Source organism: Lissotriton helveticus, chromosome 1_2 (assembly GCF_964261635.1).
Source record: "Lissotriton helveticus chromosome 1_2, aLisHel1.1, whole genome shotgun sequence".
Taxonomy (NCBI): domain Eukaryota; kingdom Metazoa; phylum Chordata; class Amphibia; order Caudata; family Salamandridae; genus Lissotriton; species Lissotriton helveticus.
In genome coordinates, this window is record NC_136058.1 from 409501645 (window position 1) to 409523942 (window position 22298).

The 22298-nt window shown below is 49.0% G+C and overlaps 1 protein-coding gene across 1 annotated transcript in view; it reads left to right on the forward strand.

Annotated features, from left to right (window-relative positions):
- Positions 1-22298, forward strand: part of LOC144806756 (uncharacterized) — an 83308-nt gene that overhangs the window by 35308 nt on the left and 25702 nt on the right. The window contains exon 2 of the mRNA XM_078672999.1: positions 9133-9251. The gene's annotated coding sequence lies outside the window, so the exon portion shown is untranslated. The remainder of the gene's footprint in view (positions 1-9132; positions 9252-22298) is intronic.

Sequence of the window (22298 nt, forward strand, 5' to 3'; positions counted from 1 at the left end):
GTCCATCGTGGCAGAGGCGTGTCATTCCACGTCATCATGAGGTCCTGTGAAGAGTTCTTGGCTTTCAGGTGGGGGGTCTCCCTCAAGGGGTCGTCCGGCACAGAACGGTTGCGACTCTGCTCCAGCCCTCCAACCAGTCCCACACCTCCTCCGGCGAGAGAAAGAACCAAGTTTTTCCGTCGCTCTCTACACGTAGTTTCGCCGGGAATAGCATGGAGTATTTGACGCCCTTGTCTCGCAGTGCCTTCTTGACCTCCAAAAAGCTGCGCCGCCTTGCCTGCACCTTAACCATGAAGTCCGGGAACAAAGAGATGCGAGTGTTTTCTAGAAGAAGAGGCGGTCCGGACCGGGCAGCCTGCAGGATAGCATCCCGGTCTCTAAAATTAAAGACCCTCGCGATGATGGGGCGAGGGGGGCCCCCGGCTTAGGTTTGCCCCCCGGGACCCTGTGTGCTCTTTCAATGGAGAAGTCACTCGAAAGGTTTTTTGGTTTAAGGTGAGTTGTGACCAAGGACTCCACAAATAGGTCGGCTGAGGGCGCCTCCATTCTTTCCGGGACTCCCAGGATGCGGATGTTGTTCTGTCTCGCCCTCCCTTCATAGTCGTCCAACTGTTCGCTCATCTGTTTCTGCTGCTTCTGAAGTTGAGCGACTTGCTGTTGAAGAGTAGAAGTGTCGTCAATCAGGGCGGCAGTCTTGACTTCTACATCTTTAACTGTAGTGTCTATCTTACGCAAGTCAGCGAGCAAGAGGGTCACCTCGATGTTTACTGAGTCGATACGAGTTTCAAGGGAGGAGCGAACCCCGGCGATAGCCTCCATTACGTCTTCCAGGGTAAGTGTCTTTGTCCCCTGGGCAGGGGAAGCGAGCTTCGGGTCACTCGAGGGGGACGCATCTCTGTTGTCACCCCTGGCGCCCCAGGAATTCTTGGTGATCTGCCTCTGAGTTGGGGGCCGTGACCCTTTGCCGGACGCCATCTCTCCCGGGTGGTGGGACCTCGAGACCAGGAGGAGAAGACAGAGTCAAAGTTTAGGATGAAGGTCAGCACCCCTCTGCGGCGACGGAGCGGATCAAGAGCACACCATATAGCACCCTCTGGACCAATCACCGCAGCACCGGTCGGGTCCGTCACACGTGGATCAACAGTCTCAGGCTGCCCCCGTGGCAAAGGAACCAGATACTGTACCTGAGGCAACCCAGGAAGCTCAGCGGGGTCCGTGGGGTGATTCTAGGAGAGGCCTGGCTCCCTCCGAGGTGTGGCGCTACTATGCGTAGCTGACGGCCACGTAGTGGCACGATGATGGTGGATCCTGGAGGGGAGGGTCACCCCCCAAACATTGTTCGTAGGTGCCAGGCGCTGGGTCGTTGGTGGGCAAAACAGCCAGGAGCTACACTGCCGCTGCAGAACAGGGCCAGGCGGTGGAATAGGCGTGGCGGGTATGGTAGATGGGACCGGTACACCCCTGGGGCAGCAACTCAGCCGCTCCGCCTCTGCAGGACTCCACAGCGTCGGAGACGACCCCGCCGAGCAGGCCCAGAGCAATGCCAGCAAGAGCAGACAGCCACCAGGGCCCTTGGGGCACGCCCCCCGCAGCCTCAGGCAGGTGCCGTCTGTTTTTCGCAGGCTGGGTGGCTGCTCATCCCCTCAAGCCTCCGCCAGAGCTCCCCAGAGACAAAGAGTGCAGCAAGGCCGGGACGTCGCCTGTAGTGTGCCCCGGCAGGCAGACGACACCGGCGGTCACCCCCACGTAGGACCAAGGCAAGTGTCCGTGGTGTTTAGGTTTGCTGCCCCACGAGCAGGGCAACCAAGGGAGTGAAGCTCAGCCATCGGCAGGCCTCGAAGCCGGGGAGTCGCGTAGTTCACTCCCCGGCCGGAAGGGACCCTCACTGCGTCTCTCCCCGCGGGTCGGAGGCCGCACCAGAGTTCGCGCAGGGGGTCCGCCGCGTCTTGTAAGGCAGCGGGCAGGTCCTATGGGCGGCACCAAAGTAGGGCACGTGCCGAGTGCCGTCCGGGTCCAGTCACTCTCGGCGGGCGCAGCCTACGAGGCTGGCCGACCCCCGGAGATGGCCGCCATCTTGCGGGCCCAGGGGGAGCACCTCTCCTCCGGCACAGCAGTCTCTGATGAGCCCCGATCGGGCCAGCACTTCGCCACAGCGGACGCAATCGGTATTTCATGGGACTCCCCTCGGCAGAAGAGGAAATCCCGCTCTGTGGGCGGATCGGTGCAGCGGATCGTCGGACACGGGCCGTGAGTCGCTCTAACTAGCGACCATCCCCGCCGGCTGTCGGCCACGCCCCTTGGGGGTGCGCCAATTCTTGAGCCCCCGGCCATCGCCGGGAGCTTTGCAGAGTACTACGAGGGGCTGTATGCTCCCCTGGAGTGTCTGGAGGCTGACGTTATCCAGCGGCCCCTGTCGAACGACGAAGTAGCGGCGGCACTGGGTGATCTCAATCCGGGCAAGGCTCCGGGCCCCAACGGCTTCCCTAGTGAATTTTTTCAGCGGTTCTTAGTCCAGTTGGGTCCTCATTTCCGACCGGTGGTGGAGGAGGTGTGTGAAAGCGGGTCGCTCCCCCCGGACTTGCGGCATGCTGAGGTGGTGGTATTTCTAAAACCTGGGAGACCCCCGGAGTGCCACGCATCGTATCGTCCCATTTCCCTTTCGAACACAGAGGCCAAGATCCTAGCTAAAGCATTGGCCACCAGGCTCAAGCCGTACATTATGGACCTGGTCCACCCGGACCAGACCGGGTTCATGCCACAGCGGTCCACCCGTCACAATATCAGGAGGGCCCGAGTCGCAATATCGGCCTGGAGGTGCTTGGGGGAGCAGGCAGCGCTATTCCTGGCTGATATGGACAGGGCGTTCGACTCACTGAGCTGGACATATTTGTTTGCCCTCTTGGGTCGTCTTAATCTTGGTCCGCGCTTCCTGGCGTATATTCGGCTGCTCTACACTGACCTCACAGCCTCGGTGCGCGTGGGCGGTGTCGTCTCCCGGTCGTTTCCGAGACAGGGCTGCCCTCTTTCCCCGTACTTATTTGCGCTCGCTATGGAGCCTCTCGCTGTGTGGGTGCGTATAGATGCCCAACTCAAGGGGTTCAGGTGGACGCCTTACAGATAAAATTGCATTGTACGCCGACGACGTGCTATTCGAACTAACAGATTTGCCTCGCTCCGGCCCTCGACTCCTCCGCATTTTGCAGATCTTTGGTGAAACCTCGGGTCTCTACATGAACCCGGGCAAATCCACATTGTGGCCGCTCGGTGGTCCGCAGAGCGTGGGGGATTGGGCATCAGGCCTCCAGCTGACTACTGAGGGGGTGAAATACTTAGGAGTCTTCCTCTCAGAGGATGCTGCTGTCTCCCGCGAGCGCTACCTTACTCCGGTGTGGGACCGTGCTCGGGAGGATATGAAGGGGTGGGCCAAGACACCATTGTCTATTCAGGGCCGGTCTGCCATCTTTAAAATGGTGGCGCTCCCACGCCTGGTATACCAATTACAGAACCACCCACACGAGATCTCGCCCTGCTGGTTTTGACGCCTTAACTCAGCCCTGAGTGGGTTCTTGTGGGAAGGGGGCATGGCGCGGGTAGCCTTGCGGACATGCTTTCTTTCAACATACACGGAGGGGACTGGCCACGTCGCACGTCCTCTCGTATTACCAAGCGGCGCACCTACTAGTATTGAACGACTGGTGGTACGGCAGTAGAGGGGATCCGGCCTATGCAGTGGAACGGCACCTGATGGGCTGGTGTCCTTGCATACGCTCTTGTATTCGGCACTGCTTTAGAGGTCCCTCCCCCAGCCACGCAGGTGGTCTTTCAGGTGTGGAGGCAGGCCCTGCATAGAATCGGCTGGTGGAATGTCCTTACTCAGGAAACCCCACTGTGGCGCAATGGTCGTCTACCCCAGATGGATGCACTGACGGGCTTCCGGGGATGGGATGCCATTGGCATCTCTGCCTTGGGCGATGTCATGTCAGGGTGTGTTCTCAAATCGTTTGATAATGTACAGAGGGACTTCGGCATGCCCCGCACCCAGTTTTTCAAATATCTCCAATTTCGCCACGCTCTAACACCCTACCTGGCGGGTCTGGAGCATTTCCCTGAATTCAGTCTGTTGGAGGCTAAAATATTTATGGGGGAACTGCCCGACAAGAAGCTGTCATGCATATACCAGACGCTCGTGCGACATTGCTCCTCTGACCTGACACGACTTAGGGCCACATGGGAACAGGACGTCGGAGATCTAGATGAGGAGGACTGGGTTGAGGCCTTAGAGAGTCCTAGGGGTGCGGCAATCTCTACTCGCCTGCGGCTTATTCAATTCAGATATTTGCACCGCACATACTTTACTAGACAGCGTTTGTGGAGGGCGGGTACGGTGGCATCTCCTGACTGTCTTCGGTGTGGATCGGAGATGGGCACGCTGCTACACACGGTGTGGGAGTGCTTAGCGCTACAGAGATTCTGGGATGGGGTGTTCCGATGCCTGAATGAGGTCTTGGCCTGGGAGCTCCAGAGGGATCCTAAGCTCGTCCTATTGCATGTAATGGCAGGGATTGGGGGCAACAGGTATAAGCGCCATCTCCTGCTGCTAGGCTTAACGTTGGTGAAACGAGACATTGCAAAGGCGTGGAAGGCGCCCCAGGCCTCGTCATTAGCTGCCTGGAAGAATGGGATGGACTTCTGCATGGGCCTTGAGAAACCTGTCTTTCTGGCAAGGGGCTGTCCCAGAAAGCACTACAAAATTTGGAAACGGTGGGCAGACTACCGTGGGTTGGACTTGGATCCCCCGCCAGAAGAAGGGGCCATCCGGTCTCCCTGAAGTGTTGGACTGTATGGTACCACGGTTGGTGGCTAGAGTACATGGCATGCTGTATATATGGTCGTTATGCTGCGTATAGAGCGAGTAGCGGTGCATGGGGTGGTGGGATTGGGTGGGGGGTGCTGTGTTTATTATTTAGTTTCTTTCCTTGCATTGTGTTATTGTATATCTATGCATATGAACACTGCTGAAGCTGTACTGACAAATTGATGATGGTAGTAGACTCTGGATGACAGAGCTTTGCATAATATGTGTGTTCAGTCAATAAAATCTGTTTTAAAAAAAAAAAATGAAATAAGTGTTTGAAATGAATGCTCACCGGAAAATATTTTGCATTGTCATGCTTTGAATTTTCACAACAAATTGGACCGTTGACCTGCTGCTCAGATGAAGAGGCATGAATCCCCTACCTCTCTCTGTTTTGCTCCACGTAAGGATATCAACATGGCAGCCGATCGAGTTGCTTTTAATACATTTTTACAGACACATTTATAAACTCGATTTTACCAAGAAGAATATAAACGTGCTTACTGTTTCGTACAGCAACTATGATAGATGATTTTATCATAATTTACGATGTAGATATTAAAGTTGTGGGATCTATTTCAAAAACCGACTGTGCGTTTAAAGCCTTTAATTCTGATAAGACGTACTAGATTTTAAGGCTCATGCATTACCATTAAGCTTATCCTCAAAGCATGCCCCGTTTTGCTGTGTGGAGAGACACTGGGGGAAAGACTGTGAAGCAAGTAGATGTGCGGATGGAACTGCCAACTTAGGGAAAGACTGGTGGGGAAGAACGAGAGGACTGGTAAAGAAGCAACGTTCACAGTTGTTATTACTTTGTTGTGCCCACTCAACGGAACCGCACCGTCACCAGCACAGCGCGACCGAGGCTGGTGACGGAGCGGTTCCGTCACCAGCATGGAAGGGGTTAATGGCGTTGAGGATTCACTCTGACAGGGGTTGTGATTTTTCCTCTTTCACCGCAAATAATGATTCAATTTCTTGCAGATACTAGCGGAGAGTTTTTTAAAATGATCTGCAAATAGGTAGTTGATAACCTACCGGGGTTGAAGCACTTGGAATATGGGACGAGTATCGTGCGGGAACAGAACCTCTAAATAATTCAGTTTGGAGATGAACCAAGCATCACGCTTGAATGTCACAACTTTTTAAAACAAGGTAGTCAAGAAAGTGTGGCGGAATATATTGCAGCTCTTTGCATTTTGACAGCCCCAAACAAATTTGAGAACAGAGTGGATGTATGTAGCAGAGACGAGCCTGTGTTTAACTGTTTCTCTAAGAAGTTGCAGGAGGGATTACTGAGCTGCAGGAACCCAACTCTCCCGAGAGGTGAACATTCCTAAAAGCATAGAGCGCTACATCCTTCCATCTAGAACATTGACCTCTGGGGAGGGTGCATCACCAGTGAGTCGCATTCTTGGGACTGCTCTGGGTTGTTCTGTGAACTCCAGAGACAGAACAAATGGGAATTGGGCTGAGAAAGCTCATTATGGCAGTTGTTACTGGTGTGGGTTTAAGGCACACTTGGGAAGTAATGGTAAATGCCCGGATCAAGGACAGTGTTGCAGTGTTGGGGCATTTTCAAGCAGTATGAGTGTATGCACTACTGTAAAAGTCGGCACAATTGATGTTAATGAGGAAGAATGTCCCCAGAGGGAATAACTTAGTTTTAGAAATTGATTCCATAGTTCGTTCCACCTTCATGCGACAGGTAATGTGTCCCTTGTGTATGGTTCATGCTGGTGCGGGAATGGCGGATTCAGGACTAACCATCAAGATTTTGTATGATGTAGCCTTTGATAAAACTAGAGCTGTGAGAAACAGCTGGCCAGCTCCAGTATAAATCCCCACACCTTAGGTGAGCAGGATTTCGATATATACTGGATTACTTTGTTAGTCTGCTGGAATGATTGGGTAAAAAGATTCACTCAAAAATGTGTATCTATCAATGTAAGGTAAGGGATGGGATGGCAGAATCAGACTAAGTTGGTTTCGCTATGAGGCCGGGTCCTGATAATCCAGCGGTGTTGAGTGACATGCCTGTATCAAATGTAGATTTTGATGCCAATGACATTAAGAATACTTTACTACATTCTCCTGATGTTTCCCGAGTGGGTGCAGTGAATGGGTTGAGCATTGTATCAAACTTAAAGCTCAGGCAGTACCTCTCATTCATAGAGTGCGCTCTGTTTTTCTGAGGGTACGGAGTGAGCTTACTGCCCTCTTACATGATTTATGATGTCACCAATTCCTCTGAATGGTTGTGTTTTTATTGTCCAGAAGAGGTCTGGGGGCATGCATCTTTTAAAGTACACAGACCACAGCCCTTTGGTTTGAACCCTTATTGGTGCCAGTAAGGCCCCTGTAAGGTTGCTAAGGCTGTTTTTAAAATTACATCTTTGGCATCAAATTAGTGCACAGAGACAGAAACTACAGGGATGGCAGCTTATCTAGAAAGTCATTTTTGGATAGTTTGGGTGACGAGGATTTGGATGTTCATGAATGTTTGTGGCAGCGGTGTTAGACGATGTCCATGATGCTGCTTGTGCTGACCCAGGAGTGGTGCCAGTTAACAAGGACTTCACAGATGGTCTCTCCTGGGACTGGTGCTTAAGTGCTGAGGTGTTTGGGTATGCTCAAGTGGCGGCAGAGCTAGCTGTGGCTCTGGGTATGGTTATGAGACCCGATTCTTTAGTTCTGCTTGGTAAGCCGAGACCATGCTTGTTGAATATTCACCCAGTGTGAGTGGTGAGATCCGCATTGCAGGTCTGCCTGACGTTGTGATGCTGCCGACTGTAGCGTGTCTGCTAAAAGCGATGGCGTGACTGGTGGAATTATAAAGCCAAATAAGAGAAAGTTATTTTCCGACACCACAGTCTTCGTGACCAGTAATACCGAAGACTCTGAGACTCACAGCAGTAGTTTCTCCTTTTAGAGCGTTATTGCTGCAGATGGAGTGAAGCCCAGAAGTAAGCATATTACTAAGGTACCAACAAAGTTTAATATTTTTCAATTGTATTAACTGTTTCTCTTTTGCAGCATTTAGAAATGCATTTTCTAGTTTTGTTGCTTTTTGTTTCGCTTTTTCTTGTAGGCTGTTACCTTTTGTTTAAAGGGAATGATGCTGTAGTGTGTGATCTTAATGCTGCAGTTTGCATTTCATTACCATCATTTGCTTACCCAGGAGAATCTCCAGGGTGGAGGAGGTTTCCTATTCAAGAGTTCTTTCTTCAGCTTCTGGGCTGTTGTCACTCTGTGGCGATCTGTGGCCCTGTTTCTCTGCTCTTCTTGTAATAGCTCTTATCAGAGCTTCATCCTCCCGCCAACGATAATAAGATGCCAGGCATCACCCAGCACACAACACAGCCTATGATAGGCTACGTCTATCTGCTTGGCGCGGTTAGAGCGAGGATAAAGTTCTCCGGACCTATCAGGCTGTGAATGTAACCTAAGGGCTTAAGATGAAATGTAGAGCTTACCTCCTTCCTGAGTGGCTCCAGACTGCTGTGTGCAGACCCGATAGCTGGCAGCACCCTGGAGTATGTATGTATAAATCAGATTATGTTGGAAGTAACCTGCAATATAGTGGCAGGCAGCACCCTGCCAAAGAGTAGGATTTGCTGGGTGTGAAGGGCGGCTGATTCTGATTGGGTGCTTGATAGTTTTCCAGAAACTCATGTTCTTGCTTGTTCATGTTTGTCAGTAGTTAATGAAACACGCCCAGGCGTATTATCTCTTCAGTTGACAGAAGCTGTAATAAAAGTTTCTTTGTCGTTGCAAAAAAATATGAATGGCCAACAAGCCTCAGTAGGTCAAAGAATGGAAGGGCTGGGGAACTGTCATTCATCTCACTGCTAAGCAGAGCAGTGTATTGCGTCATCCTGCGTCAGGTGTTCGATTTTAACCAACATCGCTTAGAACACTGGGACTTTAGAGCCCATCCTTTTAGCACTATCAATGCTAAAGCAATTCCCGCTTGGTGCTGAAAGTGCTTGAAATCCATTGTTCATGACGAGCTCAGCTCGTCATGAGCACACAAGCAGTGTACTGCATGACGAGCTGAGCTCGTCATGAGCATGGAAGGGGTTAATGAGAAAAACAAAACTCAAAGTCCCATAAGCTATAGTGGTGGAAGGTGTCACTCATGACCTGGGACAACATCGATTCAGCGCATCCAGTTCCATTTTTTAAGTATTTGACACAATATTGAATTTATAACATTTGTTTTTTATGGTTATGAGTCACCAGAATACTAAAACGTGTCTTTTATTTTCAAGGTCAATTAAGTAATGGTCACCAGCTTGGAAGCTCTGTTCGTTCTTCAGTATTTGTCATTGATCTCCATGTGTGGCTGGTTTGGGTCTGCCTCCTGCATCGTTCCCGATAACTCGCACAGGTAAGGAGCTTGTAGCAGCAACATGATAACCCCATACTCGTCTGTAAGAAGTGCGCTCTGAGGCAGGTATCCGATCATTTTTGTGAAACAAGGAAGGGCCAATATCTGCTATGTACAATATTTAAAATATAACAGTCAAATCACAGTATACTGTTCCGGAGGTTCAATCCTAGCGACATTATCTGTAACTGAACACAGACACCCTAGGAAGCATGTGCTTTCTAAGTCAAGTTACGTTCACTCACCTGAAGGTGACATGCTTCATCATTGGGCTATACTCCTCACCAGGCCGGCGCTAAAATACCTGGCGGGCACCACAAAAGGGCACTTTGTTGCAGATCTTTTATTAGGTACGCCGGATGAGCATAGTAGGACAGAGGATGTTGTGTCATAAGATGTGAGATTATTGAAAGTCTGAATATAAGATCAACTATCAACCAGTTGCCACAATATAGTTAATGTTATCTTCCTGGTTCATGTTGAGATTAAAACCAGTGGCAGAGAAATTGAGCAACTAATGGCCCCTATCACTGTGTGAAAGTGTCGATCACCTATGGACCTGCTGGTAAGATGGGGTCTATACTTCAGGTCAACTTTTTTCATGCCTTGTGTAGTCATGGAGCAATCTGTTGGCATTTCATCAAGAGCAAATATGGGAAAATGGGTAAATGTGACCTAATCTTCACCACTGCGTGAGGAGCTCTGTAACTCAAAGCCCTGCACCGTGCGTAGGTGATAAGGCGCCTATTAACTTCTTACAACCTCAGGTGAGCACTCTCTAACAGAGTGCACTAGATACGGTAACTTTTCTAAAATACAGGACATATTGACTTATCCAATAGCGAGGACGCCGCATCAGAGGGCAACTGGTTTGAAAAGCACATGCTTCCTTGGGTGCCTGCGTTCAGTTAGAGATAATGTCTGTGGGACTGAACCTCCAGAACAGTATACTGTAAGTTGATTTATAAGAAGAATGTGTATACTGGACTGTCATTTTCCTCGTCATCTCTTATGATATGTAAAATAAAACACAACACATCTGGAGGCCAACAAATCTATCATAAATTTAATGCAAAAATAGCAAAAGGCCAAGCAAGCTAACAAGTGAGAATTGTCTTTGCAATGGACAAAAGCATCCACCCTAAAGCAAGCTGGAGTATATAATGCTAATGCTCCCCATGTATTTTTATACACTTTTCTCCTAATACAAGTCAATGAAACATGAACACGTGATAGAAACAGTTACTAAAACTACACTAATGAGTAGGAGGCAGGATCTTCTCTCGAGAGGAATGTGAGGAGTCCGTGAGGTGCAGATCAAAGATACACAGACAAGCTGCAGAATTCACTGTTTCTGGAAATAACACTTCTGTTTGTCAATGTTCAAGTTACTACAAGATGCAGGAAAGTGTGCAGATGGACATCACTAAATAAAAGGGTTCTGGGCCCTAACTGAATCATGTAACTTTGCAGGCATATTAAGGCGAACAGTCAAGTCAAATTAATATAAGAAAATTGTAATTTGGTAATATAATATATCAATGCACGTTGTGGCATTCATGTGTAACCAATTATCGGTATTAAAGAAACCAGTATATCCAGTTATGCTTTCTCAATTCCTTCTTCCTAGAGGCCACCTCTGCTGCTATCCAGCTGTATTCAGCAGTGCCTCCTGTGACCTGGAATCCTGCGTTTAATCAATACCAAAGGTTGTCAATGCTTCTAGCCAACTCCGGTCACTGGTGCCACTCGCACTCCCACCACCCTTGGGCCTCTTATTTTTTTAGCCAGCTCCAGTCAGAGATGACGGCATGCTACAAAAAGACTATGCATGGAAACTACTACCGGTACAAAAGGGGGTGGTGATGGACGGAGCATCTGAACCAATCAAACACTCACACCCAGTCAACAGATCTGGGTTTAATCCATCACCGTTCTTTAGCCCACTCTGCCACCCCAGTTCAGACATGGCCATATGCAAATCAGTCTGACCCTGTGCCTCATGGGAACAGTCCAGCCTGAACTGCCAAGCCATGCCTTCCCTGGACCGGAAACAAGCTTCTGAGGACCGGTTTCTGGCACTCCAGCCGCCTTCAGCCCGGCTTGCTTGAATCCAGTGGCAAAGTGAGAAAGGAACTCACGTCTGAGCATACCCTGCCAACTTATGGCAAACAAAATGGTACAAAAGGGGGTGGTGATGGACGGAGCATCTGAACCAATCAAACACACACACCCAGTCAACAGATCTGAGTTTAATCCATCACCGTTCTTTAGCCCACTCTGCCACCCCAGTTCAGACATGGCCATATGCAAATCAGTCTGACCCTGTGATCAGTACCTCTACCTTTTCCCTTCAGAAACTCTTCAGAATATCTTCACTGCTTTGTCTACTACAAAAAGGTCACTCATCAGACACTGTGAGTCTTGTGGGAAATTCTGGCTTCATTCCGAAGACCCCCACAAAAAGTGTATCTACTGCCTCCACCCTGAACATCAGATGAGAGATTGTAAAATCTGCAGGACTTTTCCTCAAAAGACTTTAAGAGACAGAGAGGGAGGTCAACTTCTGTGGTTACAGAAACTCAAGACTAAGGATATCGGATGTTGAGAGTGATTCCTCTCTCAGGACTGTCATCTCTAAGAAGAGGGCTTGTGAGGCAGAGATGGTATCTGCTAAGGCTAAGGTGCTCAAGAAAGACCACACCTCTACTCATGAAGGCAAGACTTCTTCCTCAAAAAGGGCTCCTGTTCCTTCTAAGTGACTACTTATGCCCTCTACGCCTCCGAAATCTAAGTCTCAGACGTCTAAGTTTTCCCTGATTTTAAAAGCCCTCAGACTTGCACTATAAAACGGATTACTCACCGCTTCTTTGGCGGGCCCTGTCCCTTCGCCTTCATTTCGGCGGACATCTTGGGGGAAAAGTAGGACGCCTGGCGGCGCCATCTTTGTTGTCGGGCTAGTTGCTCAAAGGACGCTTGACCTGCACAAGGCGGTCATGCTAACGCGCAGCGGGTACGCGCAGCGAGGTCGCCGGACTCCTGCCGGAGTTACGCCTGAGTTCAGCCCGTCTGCGCCCTTCAGCGTCCCGGAGGCTGACGGGGTGGCGGGAGGGGCTAGTACTAGGATGAGGTATTCGGCGGCGGAGCTACTTTCTTATAGGAAAGGTAAGGGTGCGTGCTGTGTAGTCTGTCCTGGGCGATATAGAGGCAAAAGACGGTGTCAGGGTTGTGGTTGGTTACCAGGCAACTGTTCGGTGGGGGGGGGGCTGCCAACCCCAAGGCTACTGTTAAGCATCTGTGCCTTTTACTTAACACTCGCTCTATGAGTAGACATGCTCTGGACATCTACGAGCTTTTATGCGCAGAAAAACCGGTGTGTTTAATGCTTACTGAAACCTGGCTGGGGGGGCCTCTAATCCGGATATTGCGACCGCCATTCCACCTGACTATGTGATCTTTAGGCAGGATAGATTGATGGGGAGGGGTGGTGGGGTGGCGATTGTGGTCAGGAGATCTGTTTCCTGTTTGGTCGTCCCTATGGAAGCCATTTCAGGTTGTGAATCCCTAGCTTTTTCAATAGCCTTATCCCCCCATCAATCCTTTACTGGGCTGCTGGTTTATAGACCACCTGGACAATTGGGGTCCTTTCACGATGAGTTGCAGACACTTGCATCGGAACTCTGCCTGAAGGCTGAACATTGTATAGTGCTGGGGGATTTTAACATTCATATGGACGTGGGGGCGGATGGAGACACGATTAAAATCAATGATGTCACCTCCCCCCTGGGCCTTCTTCCCTATTTGGCAGTTCCGACTCATAATAAGGGCCACATCCTAGATCAGGTGTTTTCCACCATCCCACTTGATATGGCCAGTCCCATCCCTGTCCTTTGGTCGGACCACTTTTTGATTAGGTTCCATATTTTTGGTATTAATAAATCATCGTATTTATCGGCTACTCATCCTAGGCAGTCCTGTCGAGCATATCACCGTGTGACCCCGGAAAGTCTGGCTCAGGCTCTCTTGGCTCATCCCTGTCCTCTGTCAGGAGATCTTGAGATGGATCTCGACTTGCTGCAAGGGTGGTTAGTGGAGCGATTAGATGAATTAGCTCCTGATACGGCTCCCCGGAAAACTTCTAGATGGACCTCGGCCCCTTGGTTTACGGAGGCTCTGGCTTTGTCACGACGCAACTGTAAGGTAGTAGAACGGCTCTGGCGACAGCAGTATGATGTTGGGGCCAAGGCAAACTATAGGTCGGCCATTAAGGCCTATCATGCTGACATTCTGTCTGAAAAGAAGACGTTTTTCTCTGCAAGAATTGAGACTGCCTCGAGTTCTTGCAGGGAAATTTTCAGTATTGTTAAGGAGTTTATGACTCCTAAGGCAATTGCGTCGCATCATGAGATGTCGGAGTCATGGGTGATCTCGTTAGCTGGTTTTTTTACCACCAAGATCAAACAGATCCAAGACTCTTTCTCTTCATTGGGCCCGAGGGTTGTTACCAGTCCGGGGGATCAGTTGACTTTGTCAGCTGGATCCGGCCCCACTCTTTCGGAGTTTCCATCTCTCTCTTGCTCTGCATCTGAGGATCTCCTGATCAAGCCTAAATCGGGTTCACCTTTAGACCCGCGCCCTGCCAAATTTTTGGCTGGGGTGGCGGAGGTTATGAATCTGCTGATAAATCCCATTCTTAATCTATCCTTGATTAGGGGTGTGGTTCCCGCGGTCTGGAAACAGGTGATGGTTGTTCCATTACTCAAAAAGCCGGGTCTGGATCCCGACCTGCATGCCAATTATAGGCCGATTTCCCTCCTGCCTGCTCTGGCAAAGGTTGTGGAGAAGCACGTGCACATGGTGCTCTCCACTTTCCTTGAAACCCATAGTTTGCTGCATTCCACCCAGTCGGGCTTTCGGACAAACCTAAGCATCGAGACGGCACTCTTGGAGGTCAATGAGGCTATCAAGGAAGTGCTGGATGCAGGAGGAAGGGCCATGTTGGTAATGCTAGACCTGTCGGCGGCCTTCGACATCGTCCCTCATGAGGGTCTCCTTTGTAGACTCTATGAGATCGGTCTGAGAGGGACGGTGTTGAGCTGGTTTCGATCTTACTTGGCTGGTCGCCGGCAGTTGGTCTGGGCTCCGCCGTACTCAGCCGAAGTGCCGCCTCTGGAGGTCGGAGTCCCGCAGGGCTCGGTATTGAGCCCAACTCTTTTTAATATCTTTATGACCCCTCTGGCGGTGCTGGCTGAGTCTTTTGGGGCTCAGATCGTGTCATATGCCGATGACACCCAGCTCCTTTTCACTTGTGGAAAGGGGGCTGAGTTTGACGGCGAGGGCATTCGGGGGTGTCTTGGAGCTGTTTTCGAATGGTTTCAGCGAAACGGCCTCAAATGCAACCCAGATAAATCTGAGGTACTCTTCTTCGGGTGTCAGTCTGACCCGAGCTGGCAGGAGTGGTGGCCGGTGAACATGTTCCCTCCCGTGTCATCTTCTCTGATCGCCAAGATCCTGGGGGTCAAGATTGACAACGGCTTGACACTTAAGTCCCAGATCCTTGGATTGGCCGGTACCTGTTATGGCCTCCTCAAGATGCTGCGCAAGTTCCTTCCCCTCCTCCCGCTGGCGCATAGGAAGATCACGGTCCAGGCCCTTATTGGTTTGAGACTGGACTACTCAAATGTCCTATATCTGGGTTTGCCTGAATATCTTCTTCAAAGGCTACAGGTAGTCCAGAACTCGGCGGCTCGTGCCATTTTTGGCTTGCATCGCCGAGCGAGAGCTTCGGACCTTTTGATCTCCTTGCACTGGCTGCCTATTCGGAAGCGGATTGCTTTCAAAGCACTTACGCTGGCGCATAAGGCAATCCATGGTGTTGGAGCGGAATACATCCAGAAACGGCTTGTGCTCTACAAACCGGCTAGAGCTTTAAGATCGGAATCTCTTTGCCTTGCCGTTGTCCCTGCCATTAAAAAAGCAAGTGTAGGGGGGGCGTTCCTTTAAACGCCTGGCACCTCAGCTCTGGAACACTCTTCCTTTGTCGCTTCGTAGTACTTCTAATCTGTTGACCTTCCGAAAGGATTTGAAGACGTGGCTTTATGGCCAGTAATCTGCTTGCTTTTTTTCTTCTTTGTGCCTGTCCTTTGCAGTCTGTTGTGGGTAAGAAAGCGCCGGGACACTCTTCGGAGTAGCCGAGCGCTATAAAAGACACCCATAACATTAACATTAACACTAAGTCTCTTCCTGAGACAAATTTGCCTAAAAAATGGGTTCCTCGTCGACGATGCTTTCCGTTGCCACTGCTACAACGACGACTTCCACCTTCTCTTCTCCTCAACCTACAATGATTATGTTGTCAGTGTCCTCTCCGTCGACGTTTGTCATGGTGTCGGTGAAACCTCGCTCGTCTGCCACCTCCCTCACTTCGTCATTGACAAAAAAAGAGGTCTGTCTCTGGTCAGTCGTGGACGGATGCCTTCTCGCCGACGAGACGGTCGATGGCGCTCAAGGCTCCACCTGCTTCGTCGACGGTTGCCTCGTCGACGGTTGCCTCATCGACAGCACAGAAGCTTTTCCTTACGGAACTTCAACCCCTCTCTTCGTCGTCGACCGCTGAGTCGGTGGCGGCATCCTTGGTTCCACCTTCAGCTTTGATGTCTCTAGTCCCCTTGAAATCTTCAGCAACACTTTTGCCGCCTTCAGGAACGTCGGATGTTTCCTTTCTTCAACGTAGGAACTCTTCTTTGGATCTATTGCCGATTCAACCATCTCCAAATCTTTCTGTGGAGCTTTTTGACTATGGGGCTAATGAGGATGTTTCGGAAGAGGATGACAAGTTCCGTGCTGCTTGTACTCCTTCTGAGCTTCTCATCAAATAACAAGATATTGATGATGACCAAGGATATGATTATTACCCTGAGCCTAATACTCAACCACCACTTGTGATCCAACTGTGCAGATGCCCATGTCTCTCATCTCTAATTTGCAACATGTGCTTGATGACTACTACCGCCGATTTCCTCCCTCGGAGTCGGCCTTATCTGTTCCACAGATGCCTCTTCCTCTGGCTTCATCGATCATCAGGCCGCCCCCTCCGGTGGCATCGATGTCTCATCTCCCTGAGGACGCACACACAACTGACGATGACAGCGAAGAAGGGGAGTGGGTGATAGATCCCTCCTTACTGAGTGGGACAATTATTAAATTCAGACTGCGTCATCTACTGACAAAACTGAGGAGCCGACCTGGCACACATCCCTGTGTGACATTCCCATGAACACTGCTCTAGGGATGTCTTACACATATATTGCGGCTCATCACCCGTGATGGTTTCTAGATGCTGTCTTTTGTCACGGGGTGATAAAGTGATTTGCCCAGAATCACAGAATGTTGCACTGAAGCTGAGACTCAAACCCGTATCCCCAGTTCCCAAGTCAGGGGAGAGTGCCTGCGCACTCTATGGCTGAGAACAATGCCTTTCCTGGGTGGAGGTGTTCACTTCTCCCCTGGACAGGAAGAGCCATTCATGGTGGGGAGCTTCAAAGGTCTTGCCCCCTATGTAATGCGACCCCAGCCTCTCCTGTTCGAAGGAGCGGGCCTCCGTCGCATCCTCACCCCCTTTTTGGCGGCAGGACAGGTGGCAAACCTTTGATAGAATAGGAGATGTGCCCCCCCTCTGTCAACTCCAGCCCTCGGGTGCTGGAGGCTAGATCAAGTACACTTTTCAGTGCCCACCATCTTGAAGATGGTGGGACTTGTTCAGGTATGGCTAGGACTGTGTCCTCCTCTCACAGAAGGTGGGCATGTTAGAGGACCTAGACACCCAGGCAAAGGGCCCATTGGGCACTACCTGTCACTTTCTTGTATCGCCCTTAAATCAAGTTTTTAGGTGGCATCCCTAGTCCCTGAACTTCAGTTCCTGACCACCTAGTTCCCCCAAGCCGCTGTTACCTACCTGTAAGCAGCCTCTGTCCGATTGCCACAGTCCCCCTTAATTTGTATTGGGTTTCCAACCTTGAACTTGCACCTGCACCCAGGCGCCCACGTGCCGCTGGTGGTGCACTGTTAGTTCTGAAGTGAACCTTGTCCAATACAGACCTTAACTTATGAAGAATGGTCTTGTAAGTAGATGTTGGCTATGCGTTTGTTGAATGTTTTCTTCACCCCATAGGTTAACATTGTAAAGTCTGAAAATTGTACTAATTGTCCACTTTTTATATTGACCAGAATTTCTATAGAAAAGGAATATGCTACTTACCAGTATGCATCTGTTCTTGGCATAGAGGGCTGCAGAGTGGGACATTTATGAATAGATCGCCATCTGGTGTTGGGCTCGGATGATTGCACTTGTTTTTCTCCTGGAGAAGTCTTTTGTAGTCACGAGACTGATGACTCCTCCCCTGGGTGCTAGTGCGCATGGCCATCGGCTCCATCCTCAGATTGTTTTGCCATAGTAGGGTTAGATGGAGTAGTATGATAGAATACAGAAAGAGATGCCCATGTAAGTGTATCTAAATAAGATAGTGTTGGAACAGACACAGGTTTCCGGGGAGGCAGGGAGGGCATGTACCACTCTGCAGCCCTCTATGCCAAGAACAGATGCATACTGGTAAGTAGCATATTCCGTTCGAGGCATATGGGCTGCAGATGGTAGATTTATGAATAGATTATACAGCAGTTACCTCCCTAGCGGTGGTCACCAGTGTCTGTTGCAACAGTTTGAAATAAAGCTTTTAGTACAGCCTGGCCCACTCTTGCTTGTTGTGTTTCCTGCACATGTAAATGTAAATGTAAATGTAATTGAGCTTATATAGCGCACAGCTACCCGCAGTGGGTTTCCCGGCGCTTGCTTAGGGAACCCGTCCTGGTATTCCCCTGTGAGATAGCAGGGTATCCACAAGGTGAAAGTCAGGCATCCCGCCGCGAGGGGCCGTTGTGGAGATTAAGCAAGCTATTGCCCAGAGTCGCAGAGTGTGAACCCGTGAGTCGAGGAGGCACCGGGGCGAGAATTATCGAGTCCGTGGAATTTTTAGCCCAAGACCCGCCGAGGCGGGGAATTGAACCCTGGTCCAGGACCGATCTCAGCTTCCGGGTCTGCTGCCTCTAACCCCTGAGCCACACTTCTCCATTAAACAAAAAAAGCTTCTCCCCTTGCAAATACTGGCAGCATATCTGACGGCAAAGTCATACAGTAGTGTTTTGTGAAGGTATGCGGTGTAGACCAAGTTGCTGCTTTGCATATGTCATCTAGGGGAATGTTTCCTAAGAATGTCATAGATGCCCCTAGTTTACGTGTAGAATGAGCTCTAGGAGGAACAGTTAATGTTCTCTTTGCTTTTATGTAACATATTTGTATACATTTTACAATCCACCTGGCAATGCCTGCTTTAGAGATAGGCTTGCCCTTATGTGTTGGGGAAAAAGCTACAAATAGTTGTTTGGTTTTCCTGAAAGTTCGTGTTCTTTCTATGTAATACAATATTGCCCTTTTGACATCTAATGTATGTAGGGCCCTCTCTGCCACCGTCTGTGGTTTTGGAAAAAAGACTGGTAGTTCCACTGGTTGATTGATGTGGAATGCTGAAATTACTTTAGGCAAGAATTTTGGGTTTGTTCTAAGAACCACTTTATTTTGGTGTAACTGTAGGAATGGTTCTTGTATTGTCAATTCCTGTAATTCACTCACTCTCCTGAGGGAGGTAATGGCTATAAGGAAGGCTACTTTCCATGTAAGGAATTGTATTTCACACATATGCATAGGTTCAAAGGGTGGTCCCATTAGTCTGGTGAGTACTATGTTGAGATTCCAGACTGGGGAAGGTGGCAGTCTTGGTGGAATGACTGTTTTGTGGCCTTCCATTAAGGCTTTAATTGCTGGCACTCTAAACAGGGATAGATGTTGCCTGTTTTGCAGGTACGCTGCTATAGCTGCAAGATGTACTCTAATGGAGGTGTAAGCAAGGTTACATTGCTGTAAGTGTAGTAAGTAGCAAATAATATTTTTTGTGGATGCGTCCAGAGGGTTGATGTTGTTACTGTTACAGTATACAGCAAACCTTTTCCACTTTGCTGCATAGCATGCTCTGGTGGTGGGACGTCTTGCTTGCTTAATGATTTCCATACAGTTTGGAGGTAAATCTAAGTATCCAAATTCTAAGACCTCAGGAGCCAGATCGCTAGGTTCAGTTGTTTGGGATCTGGGTGCATTATTTCTCCATGGTTCTGTGTAAGGTGCATGGGTAAGAATCTTAATTTTTGATGTGGCACCTGTGAGAGTTGCAGGAGCGTGGTGAACCACGGCTGTCGTGCCCAGGTGGGTGCTACTAGTATCATGGTGATTAAATGTTGTTGCAGTTTTCGAACCACTAATGGAATTAGTGGGAGAGGGGGAAAAGTGTATGCAAATTTGTTGGACCAATTTATCCATAATGCATTGCCCTGCGACAGGTGATGTGGGTACCTGGATGCGAAGCTTTGGCATTTTGCGTTCTGATGAGTGGCAAAGAGATCTATCTCTGGTTGTTCCCATCTTTGGAAGAATGGCTGCAGTATTTGATCATGCAGTTCCCATTTGTGTATTTGTTCTGACTCCCTGCTTAAGATATCTGCTATCTGATTTTGAACTCCTGGTAGGTGTTCGGCTAACAGATAGATGTTTTGAGGAATGGCCCATCTCCAAATTTCCTGCGCTGGTCTGGATAGTTGGAGAGAGTGTCCCCCCCCCTGTTTTTGAATATAATACATTACTGTCATGTTGTCTGTTCTGATCAGGACTGCTTTGTTTAGAATCTGCATTTGAAAAGCTTTTAATGCTAGTAACACTGCTAGTAGTTCTAGATGGTTGATGTGCAGTCTTTTTTCCTGTGCACTCCATCTTCCCTGTACTGTATATTTCTCCATATGTGCTCCCCATCCGGTGAGCGATGCATCCGCTGTTAGTACCACTTATGGAATTGGTTCTAGGAACGACCGCCCCTTGGAAATGTTTGTTGTGTTCCACCACTTCAGAGAGCGATGTATGCGGTCGTCTACCAACACCAGATCTGTAATCTGACCTTGAGCCTGATTCCACTGTGTTGCTGGACATTCTTGAAGCGGACGCATCTGTAGTCTGGCATATGGTATTAGCAGTATGCAGGATGACATCATTCCTAATAGCTGCATGAACACTCGAGCTGTTAGTGAGTGTTGTGGTTGAAATCTTTGAATCAATGTGAGCATTGTTTGAATCCTGACTGGATTGTGGTATACTCTGGCTTTTTCTGTGTCTATAGTAGCCGCTAGATATTGTTGAACCTTGTTTGGTTGCAGGTGGGATTTTGTGTAGTTCACCGTAAACCCTAGCTGGTGCAGTAGCTGAATTGTCTTCTGTGTGTTTTGAAGACATTCTTGTTGTGACTTGCCCTTTATTAACCAGTCGTACAAGTAAGGGAAGACATGTATTTGTTGTCTTCTTAGGTGTGCTGCAACCACTGCTAGGCATTTTGTGAACACCCTTGGCGCTGTTGTAACCCCAAAAGGAAGGACTTTGAACTGATAATGTTGTCCTTCTACAACAGACCTGAGGTATTTTCTGTGGGCTTTGTGAATTGGGATATGAAAGTAAGCGTCTTTTAGATCCAGTGTAGAAAGAAAGTCCCCTTTCTTCAGTAAAGGAAGTACTTGTTGGAGCGTGACCATGTGGAAATGTTCCGAATTTATGTATGCATTGAGAGGTCTGAGGTCTAGTATTGGCCTTAGGGACCCGTCTTTTTGGGGAATCAGAAAGTATAGAGAGTATACTCCTGTTCCCTGTTGATGTTGTGGAACCTTCTCTATGGCATGCTTTTGTAGCAGTGATAGTACTTCCTGTTTTAACAATGTTAGATGATCTTGACTCATTGGACGCTGTTTGGGGGGGATGTTTGGTGGGGTAGCTGTCAGTTCTAGGCAATAACCATGTTGGATAATTTGTCTCACCCACCTGTCTGATGTGATGTTTTCCCAGACAGGTAGGAACTGTGATAGACGTCCCCCGACCGGTGTTACATGGTCTGAGGGGAGCTTTACGAAGTCACCGTTTTGGGGTTGGAGAGTTGCGGTTGTTGTTATTTCCGCGACCTCTACCCTTGTTGTTGTTACCTCTCTAACTGCCTCTAGAATTACCTCTGGGTGAAGTTGGTGTAAAAGAGGTTGAGGTGGACCTACGAAAGGAACCCCTTTGAGCTGGCTGTTGCAATGCGCCCATTGATTTAGCCGTTTCTGTGTCTTTTTTCATCTTTTCTAAGGCCTCATCTGTCCCTGAGCCGAAAAGTGTTTTCCCATCAAAAGGCTGGTTCAATAAGGAGGTTTGTACCTCTTGTTTGAATCCTGAGACTCTGAGCCATGCATGTCTTCTTAACATGATACTGGTGTTTATGGATCTTGCTGCAGTGTCTGCTGCGTCTAAGGCGCACTTAATGGAAGTGTTAGTTATTATCTTCCCTTCTTGTATGAGCTGATCTGCCCTTTTTTGATGTTCCTTAGGGAGATGTGTAATGAGTTTTTCTAACTCATCATAATGAGCTCTATCATAACGTGCAAGTAGCGCTTGCGTATTAGCTATGCGCCAGCTGTTTGCTGCTTGGGATGCTACTCTTTTGCCAGAGGCATCTATTGACTTGGGCTCCTTGTCAGGAGGAGGAGCTTCTCCCGTAGTTAATGAATTTGCTCTCTTACGAGCATTTGTGACTACTAGCGAGTCCAGGGGTATTTGTCCCTTAATAAATATTGGGTCCTTTGGGGCTGCCTTATATTTTTTTTATCAATTCTTGGGTTTAATACCCTAGCCCTCACTGGGTCTTTAAATATGTCTGATGTGTGATTAAGGAGACCCTTAAGCATTGATAGGGTCCCTGAGGTTCTTTGTGCAGCAGGTAGTGTTTCTAAAAGGAAATCCTTTATCTGAGGTTCTGCATGTAAGTCTGCCTTGTGGTATTTTGCTGCCCTATTAAATAACTGTGCAAAACCTGTATTATCATCAGGTGGTGAAGGTTTTGAGGGATACAGTTCAGGGTCATTATCATTATC